This window comes from Zootermopsis nevadensis, unplaced genomic scaffold, assembly GCF_977971745.1.
Source record: "Zootermopsis nevadensis isolate Lab colony 2312 unplaced genomic scaffold, Znev_1.0 Znev_ptg000024l, whole genome shotgun sequence".
Classification (NCBI taxonomy): domain Eukaryota; kingdom Metazoa; phylum Arthropoda; class Insecta; order Blattodea; family Termopsidae; genus Zootermopsis; species Zootermopsis nevadensis.
In genome coordinates, this window is record NW_028259156.1 from 7,916,699 (window position 1) to 7,932,019 (window position 15,321).

A 15,321-nucleotide genomic window follows, 5' to 3' on the forward strand; every position below is an offset into this window, starting at 1 on the left:
TGAAGTTTAAAATTTTATATATAGAATAGTTAATACTTCAGAAGTCACAAAAATGAAGGCGTTTTTGAACAGAAATGATACTTAAGAAGCATGCTTAGGGTTTCAATGATATCAGTAAGTAAATTTGCCAGTTCATAGCGCGTATTTAAAGAAATCTGTTTCTTTTTGGGTAGGCATTTTGTTGTTTGTATTTCTGACCTGACGCTTCGCTGGTCAGAGAGTAAATATAGTTTGTAGGCGAACGACACTAGAACCTGATTTAGTGTTGACTGTCTTCCTGTAATCATCCGAAGAGTAAATACGTAGCAACTGAAATACAATATCGATACTTGAATGAAATTCCAAGCATACCATTTTGTATTCATGGTTATAAATTTTCCCGCATCTAACATTTAAAACGCTGCATCATTTCGACTTAATATAGCATGTAACCTCCAAGGAACGTGTCGGCTGCCGTAACGGGACCCGAGGCTGGCACCATCTTCATTGGTTCTGGCCTGCTTCGTGACCCATTCAGCTAGTACACCGACTTTATCTTAGGAAGTCTGTCCCGCAAGACACGTGCCGAAGAGTTTATTGTCTTTTCACACACCTACATTGTCCTTCGAAAGATTCGTTACATTTAAACCTTGAAGTCGCTTCCTACAGCAATTTGGCATTTTCGTATCATATACTATCTTTCTAAACGTTATTTTTTATGTTTAATCGTGTTAAATTTTCCAGACGATTTCAGTTAAATTATCCAACATTATGTTGAAGAAAACATGATGATGACTCCCCACCGTTAAATCAAGTTTTGACCACTGCTGCCAATGTTCACAAATGATTTGAATTAATATTTGCATCATTCGTGAGCAATGATTTTAAAACCACATTATTCTGGATATAACATATTCCTTTTTGAGAATTCGTATCGAGGAAAATGTTTGCGAGCTCGATTTTGAATTAAGATAATTTATTGCTGTAAAAACGAAATTAAATAGGTGTTCTGTGTTTAAAATCGCCCTAATGAAAAACATAAGTTCTATGGTAGGAAGCTGCTCATATAAAGTAATATTAGTTTTGTTTCACTAGGGTCTTTTTACGATAATAAGGTAAACGCTGTGAGCATTTTATCCTGCAGGATGAAGTAAACTAGAAGGAACATAACTATTAGTTTTTAATTCATAAATAAGCGCCGACTTATATAAAACATAATGGCTATAAATAATGCAAGATTAGTAGAATTAGTAGCTCCGTGTGTATGCAACACGCCGTGAAGATGTTTTACATGAGCAGAAATGTTCATAACCTTGGCCCCCGATGGGATGGGTATCTTGCTTTGTACTCCTGTCGGCATTTCTCCTGGAGAAGAGACTCTGGTATCTCATGAAATAGGCTTAGATTCAAAACAGCGATAAGTCTTTCTGGACTTGGTAAACAAACTAATTTTTCAACGCACCTTCAGAAAATCGAAATCCTGATATCTGATCCGTATAGCCGATCACATTACTGATCTGTTACTTTCTCAGTTTGTAATATTAATAATTAATTATTTCGCGTTCTTCGACAAAAAGAGACGGACAATTTACTGAGTATTCTATTTGGTGAAGGCATTTTGCTTTGTTTGAAATATGAGTTATAATCACATCGAATAGTACTTCCTTCCAGACAGAATTACTACGATAGAAAGATGATGTTTTTCTCTGCTGCTGTTCTGACATATAATTTGGCCCTATTTTTAAACCGTGAAACACATTAATGAACACTAGAATATAATTATATGGTTATTTTCCTCCTGCCGGCCACGTTCGGCTGTTGCTTTCTGTAGCCGTCGTTGAATAATCGTGTAGGTAGTCGTGCTGCTTAGATGTGCGCTAACTTGACTATTACCAGTGCGATCATGATTTGCCGGTCTTGGAACGTTATATCTTGTATATAATTATACTTCGCAGTATAGTTTTGTCACTTTCGTATGAGTAAGGCCTGAAATAATACCAGAACTTCTTCCCGAAAATTATTTTACCGTCAATCTGAAGAGATCACAGCCTTTTATTCTGGAATGTCTAATGTGTTCAATATTCAGTGGTGAGCATTTTTAAAATAACTATTTTCAGTTACTGTTGAAGGATTCGAAAGTTGTTTAAGAAACAATGTGATCATTTTACAACATAAATGATCGTTGCGTGCTCTTTTTTCTTCATTCTTGTCGGATAATTTTCTGGTTTTTCACAGATTTCACAACTTTGTTGGTTAGCCCACTGTTACTCTAAAGTCTTTAAATTTATCGAAATCTACTAAACCTCTTCTGTATGTTTAGCTTATTGGTGGAATTTCTGGGAAGGATGAAAGTAATGAGCGGAGATTACATTTCCTTTTTTATTTATTTATGTGTACCAATCTACATGTTAAAGAATGTAGAATTATTTATCCTAAATATCACCGAAGATTATAATAGTACAGCATTTGTTAAGTGTCTGATGCCTGCGGGATATACAGTAATTTATGTCCATTACGCTTATCAGATTATAGTTATTTCGCGTAGCAAAATGAATGTGACGTCAACACCACGTTCTACCCCGTGTTTTCAGTCAGTACATGTCAGAGGACATTTATAATGGTTCTCAAAGTTTTTCAGCTTCCTGAATGTTGACATCAGTTGTAGACTGGCAACATTAAACTCGTCTGGAACGCCGTATTTACATAATACAACAGTTTGGCGTAGCTTAAGGTTAAATGGGTTCCAGAACAAGTGACCTTAGTATTTGATTCAGACGAGAGTTTTTAGTTTCGTAGTCACGAACTGGATGCACTTCACTTGTTTACCCGCTAGCGGCCAAGTGCTAGACATTCCTTTTTTGTATTCGGCAGGTATTGGGTTCAAATCTCGACCCTGAGGCCAGCTGTCGCGTTTGAGTGCTTTTCTTTCAGTTTTCCTAAATAATACCAGTCAAATTCCGAGATATTACTATTTATTTGGCCATGACTGGTTCCTTCTGTATCCCTTCCGATTCATAATTTATTATCATTTTATCTTTATGTAATATGAGCTACTAACGGCGTCGCTAAATAAGCCTTAACTAAATTAAAAAAACGTTGGCGAACTTTAAAATTTACAAATGTGAACCTCTTCTCGATCAATACAGTTTGATTGTAGCATTAAATTTTAAAAGCCAATAAAAAGATAGATCCTACGGTCGCGATGGTTTTGATATTTGATTTTTTATCGCAAATTCTGGTACTTCTCTTAGTAAATGGCACGTACGTTGTTTTATATAATTATTAAGTAAATTATAATTCGGTGGTTATGGGGTAGTGTGGATTTATGAAAGCGATATTGCTCCTTCCAGACCCCACACACTTGCCAACACGTTCCCGTCTCAGTTTGAAGAATTTTGGCCACGGAGTCATTGTAACAGTAGATCAAGATGCGTGGATTGAGGACCCGCCCTTTTCACTTTGTGGTTGAAGTGATGTAGGCTACTGGATACCAGAGATGAAATAACTGGTTTTCTGTGTATTTGTAACAGTATGTATACACTTAAGTGCTTACGAAAACTGACTCGGTGACTTACTAACCACATACTCAGCGAAATGTAATTTTAAGTCACGCAGAACCAGATCGCCAGAAAATGATGCGAGTGTGTTATTTACATTTAATTCTCAATACGTTTTTCTCTACTACAAAATTCTTTAGTTAAAATATTGTTGCTGTCAAGACCAGCTCCTTACAGTGCCTGATTTTGGTACGGACATAGTTTTGATGGGATTTTCATGTTTCCAGTACATAACTAACTAACTATTTGGCTTACCGAACCCGAAGGTTCATCACCGAATTAACCAAAGCCCTCCACCGGACCCTGTCCTGGGCCAACAAAATCCAGTCTCCTTCAACTCCTCTCTCCCATAGATCCCGCCTGAGATTATCCTCCCATCTAGTTTCCAGTACATATTTAAATTAAACGTAATATTATATTTGAAAATGTCACCACTCGTTTAGATGAGGGTCTGACATGTACCGCTGCACTGACCTTAAGCTCCCAGCAAACTTCTGACGCCTGAATAGATACTACTCATGCAATTTAAACTTTATCATGGAATTGTATCGTAATTTATGCAAACACTAATACAGTACCTACATCTCTACGTAGGGACATACTTTTAGAGTTTCATATTCTAATTCGAGACATTTTCTTAGTTTTAGTAATTTAGTCATTGTAACCTGACCGATCTGCGCTCCTAATGTCCTGTTTTACGACGTTCAAAATGTGAGCGTAAAATGTGTCAAGAAATGACAATTTGACTCACAGTAGATGTTTTTGTTCATAAAAACGATTTCACAGTTAGAAGTAGGCACTATAACACATGAGTAATATTTATTTACGTATTTACAGACAATATATTTTTATTATGCGACTTTCATAATCGAAAACAGAGTAACTGTTCCCTTTACGTAATTCGTCTCTACAGAGTTCTGCGTATAGGCCGGCAATTGCAGAGTTGTTACCACAAACAAATTTACGGGCATATATCTCGTTTAACAAATTCTTCTCGGGCTACCAGCCGTCTCAGGTGGTTGGAAGGCGAAGAAAGCCAAGTTTTGAAAACTACCTTCGTCCGGATCATACATCTCGTATATCGTCGTCGTTATTATTGTTATTATTATATATTATGCAGGGATTTGGACATATTCGAGACGAAAATTGTCACACTTCTTCACATTTTATAATTGTATAATTTACTTAATTGATTCATGTTATTTTTACAAATATCGTAATATAGTTAGTAGTAATTTTTTGTGTATTTTTTTCCGTATCAATGTATTTTATATATTGCTTGTTTTACCTTTTATGTTTTACTGTGTTTGTGAGTTTATCTCTGTGCTGTATCTGTAATTGGCCATCAGGCTGTTGATACAGCACACAAATAATAGAGAATTGAATTGAAAGAATTGAATTGAATTGAATATACGTTACGTGATAAATTGTTAATTTTTGCACCACGAGTTTATTTAGGCACTGTTGACATGTTTGTCGTAATTTATAATAATAAGCATTGAAGAATACAATTTTACTGCTCTTATACCACAATTTTCTTATATTTAAAGCAAATAAACTTTGAACATTTAGTTGATGCCGAAATTTCATTTTCGTGTTTTGTCCGTGCATCGGAATCTCGTTCATCGCCTGCTTGTTACAAAAGAATATTTATCTGTGAAGGAATTTTTCAAATCTTGATAGACAGGAATAATTATCATATTCTAGTCCCTTCTGTTACTTATAAAACGCTTCAAGAGTGAGGTTAATTTTGAATAATTTTCTGTTATCATCGAAGATAGAAGAGTGAATTTTCTGTAATGGTCTGAAAAGGAGGTTATGAAGCTGCTGATAAGTTACCATTTCATTTGCATTGGTATAGTTATAATGTAACGGGTGTATTAACATAGGCGAGACTACTTAGAATAGCCGCCCAGCGTTCACACTTCCGCGTGTTAACTGTCGTTCCGGGCGACCTTGGTATGAAAGAGCAACGTACCTGTTGGTCCTTGACGGTTAGTTGGGGGATGCTACTTGTTTTCCTTCCTTGTACAGTCGGGCTGTCCTTTGGTTTCTGCTCGTGGCGCCTTCGCTCTGTCGGTTAGAGGGAATTATTGCTTGGTGAGGGTCGGTTCTTGCGTGAAGATGACGACTGCCCTTGGCCTTGCCAGTGTTCACCTTCACATCCAACACACTAATGCTGAAAGCGAATCCCGACCAGCCACTTTTCCTGTTTGACGCTGTACGCTGAGGTCTCCGCACTCGTCCAAGAAGAAGCAACAGTAGGTATGGTGGGGGGAAGTAAAACAGGTGGAATTAACAGGGGGGAGGGAGGGAGAGGAGAAACCGCGGATGGAGGTGTACACCAAGAAAAACTAAGGAGTTCTCTGGTTGGCTGGAGCCACTAACATCATCAAATTTGATCTCTTTCGCGTATTCGTATTCTTCTTGCATTTGTTATTGTTTTCGTGTTATTTATTGGACTCTTTTTGTTTGGAGTATTTGTGTAATGTTATTGCAGACTATATCCAGTGAGCCAATGAAATGTTAGAATCAAACGATTTGTGTAAGAAATGTTATGCTTAGGGAGGTTCAATAAACGCCAAACTTTATTACGTCACTATCCCACTATTTAGGAGATACTGGAAGATTATGTATACATATCACGTGACTACCTCAAAACCAATAGCTGGACGATGTACCAAAAGTTATGATCGACTTCACAGTTAATGAAATTTCTTGCAACATTAAAATACTGTCTCGGTAGAACTGGCGTGAGTCTCCGAATCGTAGTATTCAGCTGCTACTTTCGTGGTAGCTGTCTCATAGAGTATCTGCCACTGGTATAGAACAGTGAATGTTAATTAATCGTAAATTTTGTTGACTGGAGATGCTGCAGAGAAATCGAAAATGTAGGCCTAGTCGTTGGATTGTGCACAAAGTGTGTGACTAAGTTGCACTTTCAAAATTTAGGGTTGTGGGGCTTATAGCCTACAAAATAATTGTTGATGTTGGTCTTTTGGGTTGGTATCTACCCAAAAGTAGATACCAGAGTTTCAGAGGAACACAGCACGTGCTGAAGCTGGAGGTAGTGTTTTTCTTCCTTCAAGGTCACACGGCGTTTCAACTCAGAGGACCAACTACGACGTCTTTACTGCAGTGGGGACTTCAAACCACGTACACGTGTTGTCACATTCGATATATTTCTCAGTCTGCTCACTTGAAACAACTTGGATTTGCATGACATGACTTTTGGTGTTGTTTAGCACAAGAAGAAGGATTTTTAAATATGATAGTTCTGTTATCGGGATTACTCTCAATTGTTGCTCTGGTTGCTATATTGAACAGAGTTAGTTTAAATTCCCGACAGAATTAGTCTCGAATTTTAACAATTAAACTAGAATCAAGACAGTCAACATTGGAAGGGGAGGGGCTGAAGTTTCGATTACAGTAACCGACTTTGGGACGATTTATAATAGACCCTGCTCGTCGCTTCTGCTAATGAGACCCCGATTGAAACGATAGGCTGTTCATGAAACACATCCATAGTAGCATGTGCTTTATAGTGTTATATGTTATGGATGAGATCTCTACTTACTATGGGAAATATCTGTAAATATGACGAAATTAGTTTTGAGGATGCAATGTGAAGGGTGATTAAGTCGAGAAGAATGAGATGGGCGAAGCATGTAGCGCGCATGGATGGGGCAAGAGGTGTGCACCGGGTATAGGTTGGGAAGCCTGAGGGGAAGAGACCGCTGGGGAGACCTAGACGTAGATGGGAGGATAATCTCAGGCGGGATCTATGGGAGATAGGAGTTGAAGGAGACTGGATTTTGTTGGCCCAGGACAGGGTCCGGTGGAGGGCTTTGGTTAATTCGGTGATGAACCTTTGGGTTCGGTAAGCCATCTAGTTAGTTAGTTAATTATTCTCTTAGCGTTTGGACATAAGTAAGAGAAACTCGCAGGAGAAATGAACACAAATCAATAAGGTTTATTTTTTTATACACTGTTATTAAAATGATTAAATGAGGCAGAACGAGATGGACAGGGCATAAAGGACGCATTGCTGACATGGAAAATACTCACAGAAATTTTATAGAAAACGTCATGGTAAGAGACCACTCTAGATACAGTCAATATTAAACAGATTGTTAGAGAAATAGGGCATTTTTAAATTTAGGGAATTATGAAATTTAAATAACGATTTTAGATGCATTTTGTTCGATATCGACAGAGAACTATGTTCTCTGAGGACACTGGATTTTTTTTAAAAACAATGGTGATGAATACCCATGACTTAAACGTGGTTCTTATACATGGACGAACAAATGTTACGTGGGCTACTGACATTGTTCTCATTTCGACTTTCCTGAATGGTTTCTGGTGTATTCTATAGGAATTATTTGGCTCTAATGGCATATATCACCTGTAGATTCCATAGGCCATCGCCATTCCATGTGTCGTGATTTAAATAGGCAACTAACATTGGCTTTCATTAGCCACTATAATCATCTTTTAATAAATATTTAACAGCGAAAGGGGAATTACTTTTCTGTACATTCATATGTTATGCAGATGAAGGTGTAGTAATTCTGAATTACGTATGGTGAGTATCATCAACATATAAAATCTTGAAGATTTCTGTCTTCTGGGTTGTTGCGCTGTGTAGTCTGGTCAATGTTTACCAACGTTTCAGAGGTCATACTGCCTCCATCATCAGGGCAATGAATATTCACACAGTGCAACAACCCAGAAGACAGAAATCTTCATACTCACCGCTGTGAAAACCTCAAATCTTACATATAAAATCTTTTCTTTAGGATGTTATCGGAGTTCGATGTGGTAATAAGAAATTCGTTACTAGGGTCATAGGTGAGGTGTTTGATGTCCATGACAGTGGAGTTACCATTGTCACGTGATAAGAAAATATTCATTTTTGAGTACATCGGTGGCGTAGGGATGCAACCAACAGACGGACCAGCTGCTGTTTGGGTCAGTGACCTGCGCAGATGATTCGTTTGCTGCTTACTGTCTCGAGGTCCCATCCCTCTGTTCCGTGGTCGATCTTTCAGATCTTAAGACCTCTTCTCAAATCGAGGTTCAAGTATCACATATTACGGACATCTGGCCGATATATGCATATATTTTAAACACTTTTAGGCACCCCGTAAGTGTATGTATGGGCCCAAAAGCCTTATGATGCGTTTGTATCACCCGTGTATCATTCGTTCGTTTTTCATCTTCCAGCTCGCTTGAAGAATTTGGATGATATTTGATGTGGAAATTCTGTAACTGCAAATGATATATCAAATTATGATTGTGTGACGTTGTGGTTGTTTTCAGCTCGTATTGTAATGCGAATTTCTCTCGGAATTTCCTATTGTCTGAAATGTTGCCCCAGAATTCTAACAGATTTGTTCTGGACACTGCCTACGACATTTTCAGGTTGGTCTGTAGCCATTTTCTGATCTTAATACCGTCTTGAGGCGCTTTGAAAAAGGTTGTTGGCTTCATGCTGCTTGTACCTGTGATTCACTATGCTCTTACGGGTGAAGTTCAGAACTAAATTTATAGAATTATATCTTACTTGCCAATCAGTTTTATTGTTGCTGTAGTTGAAATGTTATAAGTAAGCATATTTCTTTTGTAAGAGGAACGTACATTAAAGATATGACATAAATTAAAAACCTGCAATTTTTATTTTGTAATTATAATTTTGCTATCTTGTTTAATAAATAGCATTCATTATTTTGACAGGTTGTTTAACGACACTGTACGTCTTGAAAATTTCAGATGAACTTATAATTACATCAGCATTGCTTGCCTGACAGCATGCCTGGTGGCACTTTGAGGCGAGACGTCTTGTATAAGCGTTGACAAGAACTCAATACGTTATAATATTTCCATTCCCGAACTAAACTTTTCACACATAAGACATTAATTATTCACTCGTGTCAAATATCATCTTACCAATACTATTTCGAGATGTTATCCACGGTTCACTTTATTTATTCGCCACTTGACAGCTCGTAACATCTGTTGGGGCTATTACACTGTTTATTTCAAATCTCTGACAACTCTTTGGCGTATGACCGTGGGGTAAATTTATGATTGTTTATATTTGAAAATGGACAATCAAATTTGAACATGAAGTTTGTCAACACATTATTATAATCTGACACTTAAACATGAGTTGAATATACGTTTTAGTACCACATTATTAAGTGACCAAGAAACTCATTGAACAAGGTGGAGAACAGAAAGTGAAGAACGCGTTGTGATTCACTTCTGTTCCCCTTCTGCGTCTTCATGGCGTGGCGTGTAGACTCAGGAACTCACTCTTAATATACAATCCGTCTAGTTTTCGTATGAAATGCTTTGTGATGAACAGGACGTTAGAAATGTGAATTGGTCGACTCTAATTCCTAGTAATACACGCGCACACACGAGGTGTGTCATTTAAAACGCAACGTAACACAGCAACACTCATAAACCATGATACAAAAGTCTAATCAGAGGCAGGTCTCCCTTAATATAATAGACTCTCCCAACCTCCCTCGTGACACTCGAGCCAAGGTCTTCCTCGCTGTTCATGAAAGTCGCGTGTATTCATTCTCAATCGTTAGTTCTCATCGAAATAGTTTGTTGGTGTCAGTGAGTGAAGCGTTTGGCAAAGTGTATTTTGAAAAGGAAGTAGGCAATGAGATGAAAATAACCGACTGGTAACAGAGATTCTGGGACACAGGAAGTGTTCTCATTGAGCGACAGAACTACTGAAGTTAGGGCCATAAGTTATTTCGTTCACCACCCGGGATAGCCTAACTGTATGAGTTTTGGGTGCAGGTGTACCTGTTCGTAAATATGTGAGTTTCGACCAATGTTGGAATTTTGTAATTAAGGTTTATGAAATAAGTGTGAATATGTTTCTTTTTTCGCTTGTTACAGGTAAGTGGGCCATTCCATTCAATGCCAGATATTTTGCATGCTCTCTGCGTAACAAGCACCCTGGTACGTAAGTGTACACCTCTTTTGTACTTCTTTTCGTGTTTGTGAAAGAATTGCAGTATCTGGTTCATTATATCACTTGTAGGCGAATTTGGGCTTGCTCCTAGAAACGTATTCTACAGGCTAGGTGGTGGTTTCTTCTTACTTCATTGGTAATTTCTGATCAATCTTTAGTGCAGTTATGACGAAATCATGTGTGATTAATTATGTTACTCAATAACGTCTATCCCATCTATTTATTAATTTAATATTAAATATGTTTTATGCACGCTGTTGATTAAATGTTTACAATGCAGCCTAAGTACAATGAAATTTAAATTGAATATTGGATTATTTTAACACGTGTTTGTTGATGGTTTATGCTTATTGTCTGTCCAGAACATAATATTCAGTGCCGATAAGACTATTATGTTCTCAGTTAATAAACAGTTGTTATTATCAACGACATACATCAAGCATATGTATGAAATACATAAAATAGTGTAACTTGTCACATCAGAAACCTGAAGATGGGGACAGTTTGTTCCCGAAACGTCGGTTTACTACGGTAACCAGTTAACGCGGCTGATTGCCCGAGAAGATTTTATTAACTATATAAGATCAGTGTATTTTTTTTTCCTGACGACGGTTTATTATGAAACTGACATTCTTGGTTTGAAAGAATCGGAAGGTGACTTTGCTTTGATATCCAATCCGAAATGTTGATATTGCAAATGGATTCTGAAAATTCTGGGGCTATTTCATGCTGTAAGTTGGTAATAACGGGTGCAGTCGCTATTTTGTTCTATGACTTTAGTGTGAGATTTCTACGGGGATGGTGGTATAAACACTACGAAACATGAATGATATCTCTATGAATTTTATACACTAGCTTGTGAAATACAAGAGTGACCTTGTCAGGAATCTGTAATGATAAAATGACGTTGTCCATAGGTCATTTGTTAGATTGCCCCGTTTATTTTTTTGTTTGACTGGCGCATGTGACGAAAGGTCTTATATTAATGCATCGTTTTAATGGACACATATTGATGGTCATATGACACGTGGATGAATAAAACATGACCTAATTAAGGAAACTGTTTTATGAATAAAAACTAATGCCGATAACAGCAGTGTCCATAGACTTTGCGTTGTTTACAGGTTTCAGCGAACTGGGATATATTTGGGGATCGATATTTTACATTCAGATACAAATATAAATATTATTTTTAAAAACTGGTTCATGTAAACTGAATTTAGTACATTGTCTAATGATTTACAAGCCAAAGTATGGTTTTGTTGTACATGTTTGGGCGAGGAATTAATGAAGACCCGCTAAGTTCTGGTGTAAATTTTAGACTAGTATGGGGCTCAGGTAACACGGTAGGTTATTGACAGAACCATCAATACCGAAAAGCTGAGGTAATATTTTTACAGAGTTAATCTTCTGTCCTCTTTTTTTAGCGTCATTTGGAAAGAGTACTTTTAGCCTTTTGCTAGAGGTTTACCATAGCTCTTAATGTATTTGTTTTACTGACACAGTGAACCCGTTCCCAGTCGCTATGCACGCGCAGGATATTGGTGTCTGCGTTTTTCATTATTGCTAATTATCCTGTCACAGAAGTAAACCCTCCTCCCCCTGGGTTGGCCTTTCTGTCATGGTTAGAACTCTCTGTAAATACGTTACCCGCTGCTTATAAATGTCTTTGAAGTGATTTCCACAATTGAGTGAAATCTGAAAACTATCTGCATAAATAATCGCATCCTGAAAGTTATTATATAGAGTTTATTTATATTGTTATATTATGTATTTAAGCCGCGACGGTGGTCTAGCGGTTAGAACGCTGGCCTTGTAATCCTGGGGTCTCGGGTTCAATTCCCGGCGGTGCCCGAATTTATAACTTGTGTTGGGCAAGGCCGTGGTCTAGGCAACACGGAGTTTTCCTCCGGGGGCTTCCCCGGTTTCTCCGTGGCATCCCAACAATTACTCCATACTCCATACACACAGAAGAAGGCAATGGCAAACCACTTCTGGATCATCTGCCAAGAACGTATATGAACAGGTCCCAGTCCGAGAAAAGGCTGGAAGGATCCTGTTCATATGGACCTGTCGTCAGACAGAACACTAAAAAATAAAATAAAAATAAAAAATGTATTTAATTAACTGTAATAGTTTACCCACACTACTTAGGATCATTTTACTATTCGGCATCTATCAAATGAATGGAGAATGTTTAGTGCCGAAGTAGACCCACTCAGTTTCGAAGAATAGGGTAGAATCATAGCGGCGAGCTCACTAGCATGTAATGCTCTCAGAAAGGGTAAGGGCCCCTTCACACGTGGCTCATATGAGCGGCTCACGCGAGCTGAAGCGACTGCTTGGGATAGAAATTCCAGCAAAAAGCATTGAACCCTTTCACACGAGAGCCACTGAACCTATGTGAGCGGCTCACGTGAGCTGAAGCGACTGCTGGTGTTAGAAATCCCAGCAAAATGCATTGGACCCTTTCAGACGAGAGCCACTGAACCTATGTGAGCGGCTCACGTGAGCTGAAGCGACTGCTGGGGATATAAATCCCAGCAAAATGCATTGGACCCTTTCACACGAGAGCCACTGAACCTATGTTAGCGGCTTACGTGAGCTGAAGCGACTGCTGGGGATAGAAATTCCAGCAAAATGCATTGAACCCTTTCACACTAGAGCCGGTGAACCTATGTGAGCGGCTCACGTAGGCTGAAGCGACTGCTGGGGATAGAAATCCCAGCAAAATGCATTGGACCCTTTCAGACGAGAGCCGCTGAACCTATGTTAGCGGCTCACGTGAGCTGAAGCGACTGCTGGGGATAGAAATCCCAGCAAAATGCATTGAACCCTTTCAGACGAGAGCCGGTGAACCTGTGAGCGGCTCATGAGCCACTATGCAGCTCTCCCCGCTAGTAGCGGCTACTGGCGGGGAGAGTTTTGCCTGCTTTAGCATGGAACCCTTTCACACGAGGCTCACTGAGCTGCAGATCAAGCCAGTCTAGCCAACGCATTTATACGGGAGAGTCACATTGTGGGTTAAAAAACTCCAATAATTGTTTGTAATAGATACTATTAAGTTGCTGACGCTAGAGGAGGTTCATGAGAGCCGAACTCTGAAACCCACTACTACTACAGCTCCAGGTTGTACGTATTTGACACTGTCACACCATGAAAACAAACGGAAAAATATTCCCGTCATTAGTTCTTTTCAGTACTTAACCAACGGTTTTCAATTATGTTCAATACTGCACAGCACTTAGAACATTACACAGATATCTTTTTTAGAAGTGTTCAGCGTATTTATGCCTGAATCTTCCACACGTCTCCGTGGCGTGATTTTTGGTTTGCCTTACCGTAGGCTGTCTTGATCGTACAGTGATTTCTGACTGGTCATTGAGAGACGTACTTTGACCGCAAGGAAACAGAGACTGACTCTGAGTGGTCCCAAAGAATCCTTTATGATCAGTTGATAAAGTGCGTTTATTGAAGCGATTGACGGGGAATTTAACCGAACGGTAAGTGTACTACTTTGAATCAATCGGAGTGTAATGCGTGAAGCTTTTAGACGTCACCATACAGGTGTAAAATTTTGTACAAAAAGCGCATCGAAAAAAGAACCTCACAACTATGATGATAACTGTGTCTGTGGGTGTATATTTCATATAAAGGCATTAACCCTGCTACTGAACTGATCGGGGAAAACAACATTATGCTAGTAGGCGAGTTATGATGGTATCAAGCTGGGAAATTGAATGCGGTAGCACAATGCGAGAAGAACGGGCCCCTATAAGACTCGGCCGTGCGGAACTTTCTGCCTTGTATATCTCTCATTGGTTCGAAAAGAGAAAAACGTCGGTGTATAATAAAGCAATCACGTTCTTTGTATTCTTCCATTAATAAAGTAAGATTACGGCGCTACTGAGTGAATTTCATCTGTAATTTATATACCGAGGCTGTCGAGTAATGCAGGAAAATGTACGCTCTCTTCTTATACTACGCGATTTAGTAACTGAAGAAGAACGTGTTTTGGTGGGTGAACTATGTAAGATATTATTCCATGCATTGTGAGCAGCGAAGTTATTCAGAGATTAATGAAATAAACATGTATTTAATTTGTATCTGTATGTATTTACTTGTTTTATATCAAGGCCAATATAAAATTTGTTAATAATGTTTGTATGCCTTTATGCAGAGATTGTAATTGGCATTAAAAATGGCTTTATTATTTTGTTTTGGTGATGTAACTAGTGCACAGTACTTATAATGTCTTTAGTCAGTATAGTATTTCTTAACTAATAATAAAGAATTGAATTATTATTATTTTTATGGCGATGGAAGGTAATTTCCGTATCGCACGTTCAACCCAAGACAATGAGACGTCTATAACTGAGATGGCATGACCAGTTTCAGAACGATCGTGGTTGTATTTTACAAAATTTAAAAGGAACAAGTTCGAAGGTATTTCATAATTACGAAGTAACCTATTACGTCAGGAATTTAAAATTTCATACGATTAAATCATAACATTTACTTCAAGCGCGAACAGGGTAAACAAAATGTTCTTGCAAGTTAGTGATATTTGTTGTGTGATGATGGTATTAATGATTCTGTTAAACTTTTTATTCTTTGTGTGCTGAATCAACGGACTTAGGCCAATTACAGTTACAAGAAAGTCAACAGTAACATTGACAGTAATTAATTGTAATTCAGTGTCTCTGTCAACAGCAAGAATCCTGTGACACGGAAATAGTTATAGATGGACATTTAACAATGAAATAATAATAACAAAAACAA

The 15,321-nt window shown here is 38.2% G+C and overlaps 3 protein-coding genes across 5 annotated transcripts in view; 2 read left to right on the forward strand and 1 right to left on the reverse strand.

The window, feature by feature from the left end:
• neo (ZP and PAN domain-containing protein neyo) overlaps nt 1-5,763 on the reverse strand; it is an 84,644-nt gene extending 78,881 nt beyond the window's left edge. The window contains exon 1 of the mRNA XM_087355470.1: nt 5,515-5,763. The gene's annotated coding sequence lies outside the window, so the exon portion shown is untranslated. The remainder of the gene's footprint in view (nt 1-5,514) is intronic.
• LOC110827976 (Autophagy-related 16) overlaps nt 1-15,321 on the forward strand; it is a 154,058-nt gene that overhangs the window by 109,953 nt on the left and 28,784 nt on the right. The gene's annotated exons all lie outside the window — the stretch shown is intronic.
• The window catches only part of LOC147872800 (autophagy-related protein 16-1-like), a 308,552-nt gene that overhangs the window by 93,975 nt on the left and 199,256 nt on the right, over nt 1-15,321 (forward strand). The window contains exon 1 of one of the 2 annotated variants that reach the window (XM_087355476.1): nt 10,105-10,381. The exons of the other annotated variant lie outside the window; for it this stretch is intronic. The gene's annotated coding sequence lies outside the window, so the exon portion shown is untranslated. Of the gene's footprint in view, nt 1-10,104; nt 10,382-15,321 lie in introns of those variants that run through there. 2 annotated transcript variants of the gene reach the window in all.